The following is an 11,170-nucleotide window of genomic DNA, read 5'->3' on the forward strand; positions in this document are numbered from 1 at the left end:
CACAGATTGAGCCATACACAATAGAATTTAAGAATTGAGGACAGCATTTTGTGTGTGAATGATGGAAGGATCTTACCAAAACTGTACATTGGAGTGTGTGTAGTGGGCTTGAGCAGTACACCGTATACACACACACCGTTTATACACCATATACACACCGTACACACACACACCGTATACTACACCTGTTGTATTCAGCATTTCACTGTAAGGTCTACTACACCTGTTGTATTCAGCATTTCACTGTAAGGTCTACTACCTGTTGTATTCAGCATTTCACTGTAAGGTCTACTACACCTGTTGTATTCAGCATTTCACTGTGAGGTCTACTACACCTGTTGTGTTCAGCATTTCACTGTGAGGTCTACTACACCTGTTGTATTCAGCATTTCACTGTAAGGTCGACTACACCTGTTGTATTCAGCATTTCACTGTGAGGTCTACTACACCTGTTGTATTCAGCATTTCACTGTAAGGTCGACTACACCTGTTGTATTCAGCATTTCACTGTGAGGTCTACTACACCTGTTGTATTCAGCATTTCACTGTAAGGTCTACTACACCTGTTGTATTCAGCATTTCACTGTGAGGTCTACTACACCTGTTGTATTCAGCATTTCACTGTAAGGTCTACTACACCTGTTGTATTCAGCATTTCACTGTAAGGTCTACTACACCTGTTGTATTCAGCATTTCACTGTAAGGTCTACTACACCTGTTGTATTCAGCATTTCACTGTAAGGTCTACTACACCTGTTGTATTCAGCATTTCACTGTAAGGTCTACTACACCTGTTGTATTCAGCATTTCACTGTAAGGTCTACTACACATGTTTTATTCAGCATTTCACTGTAAGGTCTACTACACCTGTTGTATTCAGCATTTCACTGTAAGGTCTACTACACCTGTTGTATTCAGCATTTCACTGTAAGGTCTACTACACCTGTTGTATTCAGCATTTCACTGTAAGGTCTACTACACCTGTTGTATTCAGCATTTAACTGTAATGTCTACTACACCTGTTGTTATCATCATTTAACTGTGAGGTCTACTACACCTGTTGTATTCAGCATTTCACTGTAAGGTCTACTACACCTGTTGTATTCAGCATTTCACTGTAAGGTCTACTACACCTGTTGTATTCAGCATTTCACTGTAAGGTCTACTACACCTGTTGTATTCAGCATTTAACTGTAATGTCTACTACACCTGTTGTTATCATCATTTAACTGTGAGGTCTACTACACCTGTTGTATTCAGCATTTCACTGTAAGGTCTACTACACCTGTTGTATTCAGCATTTCACTGTAAGGTCTACTACACCTGTTGTATTCAGCATTTAACTGTAATGTCTACTACACCTGTTGTATTCAGCATTTAACTGTGAGGTCTACTACACCTGTTGTATTCAGCATTTCACTGTAAGGTCTACTACACCTGTTGTATTCAGCATTTAACTGTAAGGTCTACTACACCTGTTGTATTCAGCATTTCACTGTAAGGTCTACTACACCTGTTGTATTCAGCATTTCACTGTAAGGTCTACTACACCTGTTGTATTCAGCATTTCACTGTAAGGTCTACTACACCTGTTGTATTCAGCATTTCACTGTAAGGTCTACTACACCTGTTGTATTCAGCATTTCACTGTAAGGTCTACTACACCTGTAGTATTCAGCATTTCACTGTGAGGTCTACTACACCTGTTGTATTCAGCATTTCACTGTGAGGTCTACTACACCTGTTGTATTCAGCATTTCACTGAGGTCTACTACACCTGTTGTATTCAGCATTTCACTGTAAGGTCTACTACACATGTTGTATTCAGCATTTCACTGTGAGGTCTACTACACCTGTTGTATTCAGCATTTCACTGTAAGGTCTACTACACCTGTTGTATTCAGCATTTCACTGTGAGGTCTACTACACCTGTTGTATTCAGCATTTCACTGTAAGGTCTACTACACCTGTTGTATTCAGCATTTCACTGTAAGGTCTACTACACCTGTTGTATTCAGCATTTCACTGTAAGGTCTACTACACCTGTTGTATTCAGCATTTCACTGTAAGGTCTTCTACACCTGTTGTATTCAGCATTTCACTGTGAGGTCTACTACACCTGTTGTATTCAGCATTTCACTGTAAGGTCTACTACACCTGTTGTATTCAGCATTTCACTGTAAGGTCTACTACACCTGTTGTATTCAGCATTTCACTGTAAGGTCTACTACACCTGTTGTATTCAGCATTTCACTGTAAGGTCTACTACACATGTTGTATTCAGCATTTCACTGTAAGGTCTACTACACCTGTTGTATTCAGCATTTCACTGTAAGGTCTACTACACCTGTTGTATTCAGCATTTCACTGTAAGGTCTACTACACCTGTTGTATTCAGCATTTCACTGTAAGGTCTACTACACCTGTTGTATTCAGCATTTCACTGTAAGGTCTACTACACCTGTTGTATTCAGCATTTCACTGTAAGGTCTACTACACCTGTTGTATTCAGCATTTCACTGTGAGGTCTACTACACCTGTTGTATTCAGCATTTCACTGTGAGGTCTACTACACCTGTTGTATTCAGCATTTCACTGAGGTCTACTACACCTGTTGTATTCAGCATTTCACTGTAAGGTCTACTACACATGTTGTATTCAGCATTTCTCTGTAAGGTCTACTACACCTGTTGTATTCAGCATTTCACTGTAAGGTCTTCTACACCTGTTGTATTCAGCATTTCACTGTAAGGTCTACTACACCTGTTGTATTCAGCATTTCACTGTAAGGTCTACTACACCTGTTGTATTCAGCATTTCACTGTAAGGTCTACTACACCTGTTGTATTCAGCATTTCACTGTAAGGTCTACTACACCTGTTGTATTCAGCATTTCACTGTAAGGTCTACTACACCTGTTGTATTCAGCATTTCACTGTAAGGTCTACTACACCTGTTGTATTCAGCATTTCACTGTAAGGTCTACTACACCTGTTGTATTCAGCATTTCACTGTAAGGTCTACTACACCTGTTGTATTCAGCATTTCACTGTGAGGTCTACTACACCTGTTGTATTCAGCATTTCACTGTGAGGTCTATTACACCTGTTGTATTCAGCATTTCACTGTGAGGTCTATTACACCTGTTGTATTCAGCATTTCACTGTAAGGTCTACTACACCTGTTGTATTCAGCATTTCACTGTAAGGTCTACTACACCTGTAGTATTTGGCGCATGTGACAAATCATATTTGATTTGTTGCTGTTTTTTAAATATATATTTTTAGGCCCCCTTTGTTGTTACTAAGTGGGTAATACCGTATATCACAGTATGAGAGAAGGACGGTATGAGGATATGAAAACCTGGATACCCGTCAAAAGCTTAGGCCTCCGCATCAACCGGTACCGGGACCACTGGACAAGTGGGACGCTCTCAGAGAGCTGGGTCTGCGTCTATCAAAAAGGGTCAAGTACAAAACGGAGGAAGTTAATCTGTAGCTTAGATTTAATTTAAATTAAATTAAAAAGTGGACACAAATGATTTTTTTTTTTTTAAACTAACAAACTACTAGACTTATGGAAGAGTGTACCACCCAGGCCAGTCCAATAGCCAACACATGGTGTGGAACCTACAAAAAAGCCCATACAGTACCGACCAATACTACTCACCGGACAGACGGGGGGCAGGTGTGGATCAGTGCTGCCACGGCAACAGGCTTCCGTTACCAGTCGCCTTGACATCAGTCAACAAGTTCCAACTTCAACTTGAGAGTGGAGCATGTGCCATGTACCAATACCATTGTACCCAATAGTGGAGACATTTTGACTTGATAAAGAGTGGACAGATCCACACCTGAATGATTTGAGTGTGTGTAGGCTTTTTTTTATTCCAGCCCGGCTCACACCTGGTAACAAATCATAGCCTATCACAGTCATTTGTTCATTTGATTATTCAAGTCAGGAGTTATTGCTGGGCTGTGACAAATCACCCACTCTTGCTCTCCAGGACTTCCTGCAATAACTGAACCAGACCAAAGCAGGACAATAGTGTTCTAGGTTGAGACAGCTGATCTAGCTGAGAGGTGATGAGACTCAGAATAGTGTTCTAGGGTGAGACAGCTGATCTAGTTGAGAGGTGATGAGACAGCTGACCTAGTTGAGAGGTGATGAGACTCAGAATAGTGTTCTAGGTTGAGACAGCTGACCTAGTTGAGAGGTGATGAGACTCAGAATAGTGTTCTAGGTTGAGACAGCTGATCTAGTTGAGAGGTGATGAGACAGCTGACCTAGTTGAGAGGTGATGAGACAGCTGACCTAGTTGAGAGGTGATGAGACTCAGAATAGTGTTCTAGGTTGAGACAGCTGACCTAGTTGAGAGGTGATGAGACAGCTGACCTAGTTGAGAGGTGATGAGACTCAGAATAGTGTTCTAGGTTGAGACAGCTGACCTAGTTGAGAGGTGATGAGACTCAGAATAGTGTTCTAGGCTGAGACAGCTGATCTAGTTGAGAGGTGATGAGACTCAGAATAGTGTTCTAGGTTGAGACAGCTGACCTAGTTGAGAGGTGATGAGACTCAGAATAGTGTTCTAGGTTGAGACAGCTGACCTAGTTGAGAGGTGATGAGACAGCTGACCTAGCTGAAAGGTGATGAGACTCAGAATAGTGTTCTAGGTTGAGATACCCACCCCTCAACCACAAACACACACATTATCAAGAACAACAAGCTTTACCATCTCATTTCGCTAGCTAGTTAACTAGCAAGTCTGTTAGGTTTATAACATTTCTCAAGCTGCAGTAAGGGCCACATCAGACCGGCTGTCTCCAAGCCAGCAGACTGTTCCAACAGCTGAACCCTGGGCTGACGACTGGACCCAACTACACACGTAGCATGTATTCACACTCTCTACACACACAGATACACAACACATACAGATACAGATACACAACACATACAGATACACAACACATACACACACAGATACACAACACATACAGATACACAACACACAACACATACAGATACACAACACATACAGATACACAACACATACAGATACACAACACATACAGATACACAACACATACAGATACACAACACATACAGATACACAACACATACAGACACACAACACATACAGATACACAACACATACAGATACACAACACATACAGATACACAACACATACAGACACACAACACATACAGATACACAACACATACAGACACACACACATACAAATACACAACACACACAGATACACACACAGATACACAACACACACAGATACACAACACATACAGATACACACACAGACACACAACACATACAGATACACAACACATACAGATACACAACACATACAGATACACAACACACACAGATACACAACACATACAGATACACAACACATACAGATACACAACACACACAGATACACAACACATACAGATACACAACACATACAGATACACAACACATACAGATACACAACACATACAGATACACAACACATACAGATACACAACACATGGATACACAACACATACAGACACACAACACATACAGATACACAACACATACAGATACACAACACATACAGATACACAACACATACAGACACACAACACATACAGATACACAACACACACAGACACACAACACATACAGATACACAACACATACAGACACACAACACATACAAATACACAACACACACAGATACACACACAGATACACAACACACACAGATACACAACACAGATACACACACAGATACACAACACATACAGATACACAACACACACAGATACACAACACATACAGACACACAACACATACAGATACACAACACATACACACACAGATACACAACACACACAGATACACAACACAGATACACACACAGATACACAACACATACAGATACACAACACATACAGATACACAACACACACAGATACACAACACATACAGATACACAACACATACAGATACACAACACATACAGATACACAACACACACAGACACACAACACACACAGACACACAGATACACATACAGATACACAACACACACAGATACACAACACACACAGATACACACACAGATACACAACACACACAGATACACAACACATACACACACAGATACACAACACACACAGATACACAACACACACAGACACACAACACACACAGACACACAACACATACAGATACACAACACATACAGATACACAACACATACACACACAACACATACACACACAGATACACAACACACACAGATACACAACACACACAGACACACAAAGGACACACAACACACACAGACACACAACACATACAGATACACAACACACACAGACACACAACACAACACACACAGATACACAACACATAGAGATACACAACACACACAGACACACACCACATACAGATACACAACACACACAGATACACAACACATACACAGTGGATACACAACACACACAGACACACAAAGACACACAACACACACAGACACACACAGATACACAACACATACACACACAGATACACAACACACACAGATACACAACACATACAGATACACAACACACACAGACACACAACACACACAGATACACAACACATACACACACAGATACACAACACACACAGACACACAACACACACAGACACACAACACATACAGATACACAACACATACAGACACACAACACACACAGACACACAACACACACAGACACACAACACACAACACACACAGATACACAACACATACAGACACACAACACATACACACACAACACACACAGATACACAACACATACACACACAGATACACAACACACACAGATACACAACACATACACAGACAGATACACAACACACACAGATACACAACACATACACACACAGATACACAACACACACAGACACACAACACACACAGATACACAACACATATACACACAGATACACAACACATACAGATACACAACACATACACACACACAACACATACACACAGATACACAACACACACAGATACACAACACACACAGATACACAACACACACACACACAAAGACACACAACACACACAGGACACACAACACATACAGACACACAACACATACAGATACATACAGATACACAACACATACAGATACACAACATACACAGATACACAACACACACAGATACACAACACACACAGATACACAACACACACAGATACACAACACATACACACACAGATACACAACACACACAGATACACACACAGATACACAACACACACAGATACACAACACATACACACACAGATACACAACACACACAGATACACACACAGACACACAACACACAGATACACAACACATACAGATACACAACACATACAGATACACAACACACACAGACACACAACACACACAGATACACAACACACACAGATACACAACACACACAGATACACAACACACACAGATACACAACACAGATACACAACACACACAGATACACAACACATACAGACACACAACACATACAGATACACAACACATACAGACACACAACACACACAGACACACAACACACACAGACACACAACACATACAGATACACAACACATACACACACAACACATACACACACAACACATACAGATACACAACACATACAGATACACAACACATACAGATACACAACACACACAGATACACAACACATACAGATACACAACACAGACACACAACACACACAGATACACAACACATACAGACACACAACACATACAGATACACAACACACACAGACACACAACACACACAGACACACAACACATACAGATACACAACACACACAGACACACAACACATACAGATACACAACACATACAGATACACAACACATACAGATACACAACACATACAAATACACAACACATACAAATACACAACACACACAGACACACAACACACACAGATACACAACACATACAGACACACAACACATACAAATACACAACACACACAGACACACAACACACACAGACACACAACACACACAGATACACAACACATACAGACACACAACACATACAGATACACAACACATACAGATACACAACACATACAGATACACAACACATACAGATACACAACACATACAGATACACAACACATACAGATACACAACACATACACACACAGATACACAACACATACAAATACACAACACACAGACACACAACACACACAGATACACAACACATACAGACACACAACACATACAGATACACAACACATACAGATACACAACACATACAGATACACAACACATACAGATACACAACACACACAGACACACAACACACACAGACACACAACACATACAGATACACAACACACACAGATACACACACAGATACACAACACATACAGATACACAACACATACAGATACACAACACACACAGATACACAACACACACAGATACACACACAGATACACAACACACACAGATACACAACACATACACACACACAACACATACACACACAGATACACAACACACACAGATACACAACACACACAGATACACAACACACACAGACACACAAAGACACACAACACACACAGACACACAACACATACAGACACACAACACATACAGATACATACAGATACACAACACATACAGATACACAACATACACAGATACACAACACACACAGATACACAACACACACAGATACACAACACACACAGATACACAACACACACAGATACACAACACATACACACACAGATACACAACACACACAGATACACACACAGATACACAACACACACAGATACACAACACAGATACACACACAGATACACAACACATACAGATACACAACACAGATACACAACACACACAGATACACAACACATACAGACACACAACACATACAGATACACAACACACACAGACACACAACACACACAGACACACAACACACACAGACACACAACACATACAGATACACAACACATACACACACAACACACACACACACAACACATACAGACACACAACACATACAGATACACAACACACACAGATACACAACACACACAGACACACAACACACACAGATACACAACACACACAGATACACAACATATACAGATACACAACACATACAGACACACAACACATACAGATACACAACACATACAGATACACAACACATACAGATACACAACACATACAGATACACAACACATACAAATACACAACACACACAGACACACAACACACACAGATACACAACACATACAGACACACAACACATACAGATACACAACACACAGACACACAACACACACAGACACACAACACATACAGATACACAACACACAGACACACAACACATACAGATACACAACACATACAGATACACAACACATACAGATACACAACACATACAAATACACAACACATACAAATACACAACACACACAGACACACAACACACACAGATACACAACACATACAGACACACAACACATACAGATACACAACACACACAGACACACAACACACACAGATACACAACACATACAGATACACAACACATACAGATACACAACACATACAGATACACAACACATACAGATACACAACACATACACACACAGATACACAACACACACAGATACACAACACACACAGACACACAACACACACAGATACACAACACATACAGACACACAACACACACAGATACACAACACATACAGATACACAACACATACAGATACACAACACACACAGACACACAACACACACAGATACACAACACATACAGATACACAACACATACAGATACACAACACATACAGATACACAACACACACAGACACACAACACACACAGACACACAACACACACAGATACACAACACACACAGATACACACACAGATACACAACACATACAGACACATACAGATACACAACACACACAGATACACAACACACACAGATACACAACACACACAGATACACAACACATACACACACAGATACACAACACACACAGATACACAACACACACAGACACACAACACACACAGACACACAACACATACAGATACACAACACATACAGATACACAACACACACAGATACACAACACATACACACACAACACATACACACACAGATACACAACACATACAGATACACAACACACACAGATACACAACACACACAGATACACAACACACACAGACACACAAAGACACACAACACACACAGACACACAACACATACAGATACACAACACATACAGACACATACACACATACAGACACACAACACACACAGATACACAACACATACAGATACACAACACACACAGACACACACCACACACAGACACACAACACACACAGATACACAACACATACACACGTAGATACACAACACACACAGATACACACACAGATACACAACACATACAGATACACAACACATACAGATACACAACACACACAGACACACAACACACACAGATACACACACAGATACACAACACACACAGACACACAACACACACAGACACACAACACACACAGATACACAACACACACAGACACACAACACACACAGACACACAACACACACAGATACACAACACACACAGACACACAACACACACAGATACACAACACATACAGACACACAACACATACACACACAACACACACAGATACACAACACATACACACACAGATACACAACACACACAGATACACAACACATACACACACAGATACACAACACACACAGATACACAACACATACACACACAGATACACAACACACACAGACACACAACACATACAGATACACAACACATACACACACAGATACACAACACACACAGATACACAACACATACACACACACAACACACACAGATACACAACACATACAGATACACAACACATACAGACACATACAGATACACAACACATACAGATACACAACACACACAGATACACACAGATACACAACACACACAGATACACAACACACACAGATACACAACACACACAGATACACAACACATACAGACACATACACACATACAGACACAC

General features: G+C 40.5%; 1 long non-coding RNA gene across 1 annotated transcript; it reads left to right on the forward strand.

Annotated features, from left to right (window-relative positions):
- The first annotated feature begins 260 nt into the window (after positions 1-260).
- LOC127910131 (uncharacterized) lies at positions 261-3,862 on the forward strand. The gene is made up of 2 exons (XR_008073994.1): positions 261-1,842; positions 2,261-3,862. It is a non-coding gene; the product is annotated as an uncharacterized LOC127910131 (long non-coding RNA).
- The last annotated feature ends 7,308 nt before the right edge of the window (positions 3,863-11,170 follow it).

The sequence above is a fragment of the Oncorhynchus keta genome, chromosome 20 (genome assembly GCF_023373465.1).
Source record: "Oncorhynchus keta strain PuntledgeMale-10-30-2019 chromosome 20, Oket_V2, whole genome shotgun sequence".
In the NCBI taxonomy this organism is placed as follows: Eukaryota; Metazoa; Chordata; class Actinopteri; order Salmoniformes; family Salmonidae; genus Oncorhynchus; species Oncorhynchus keta.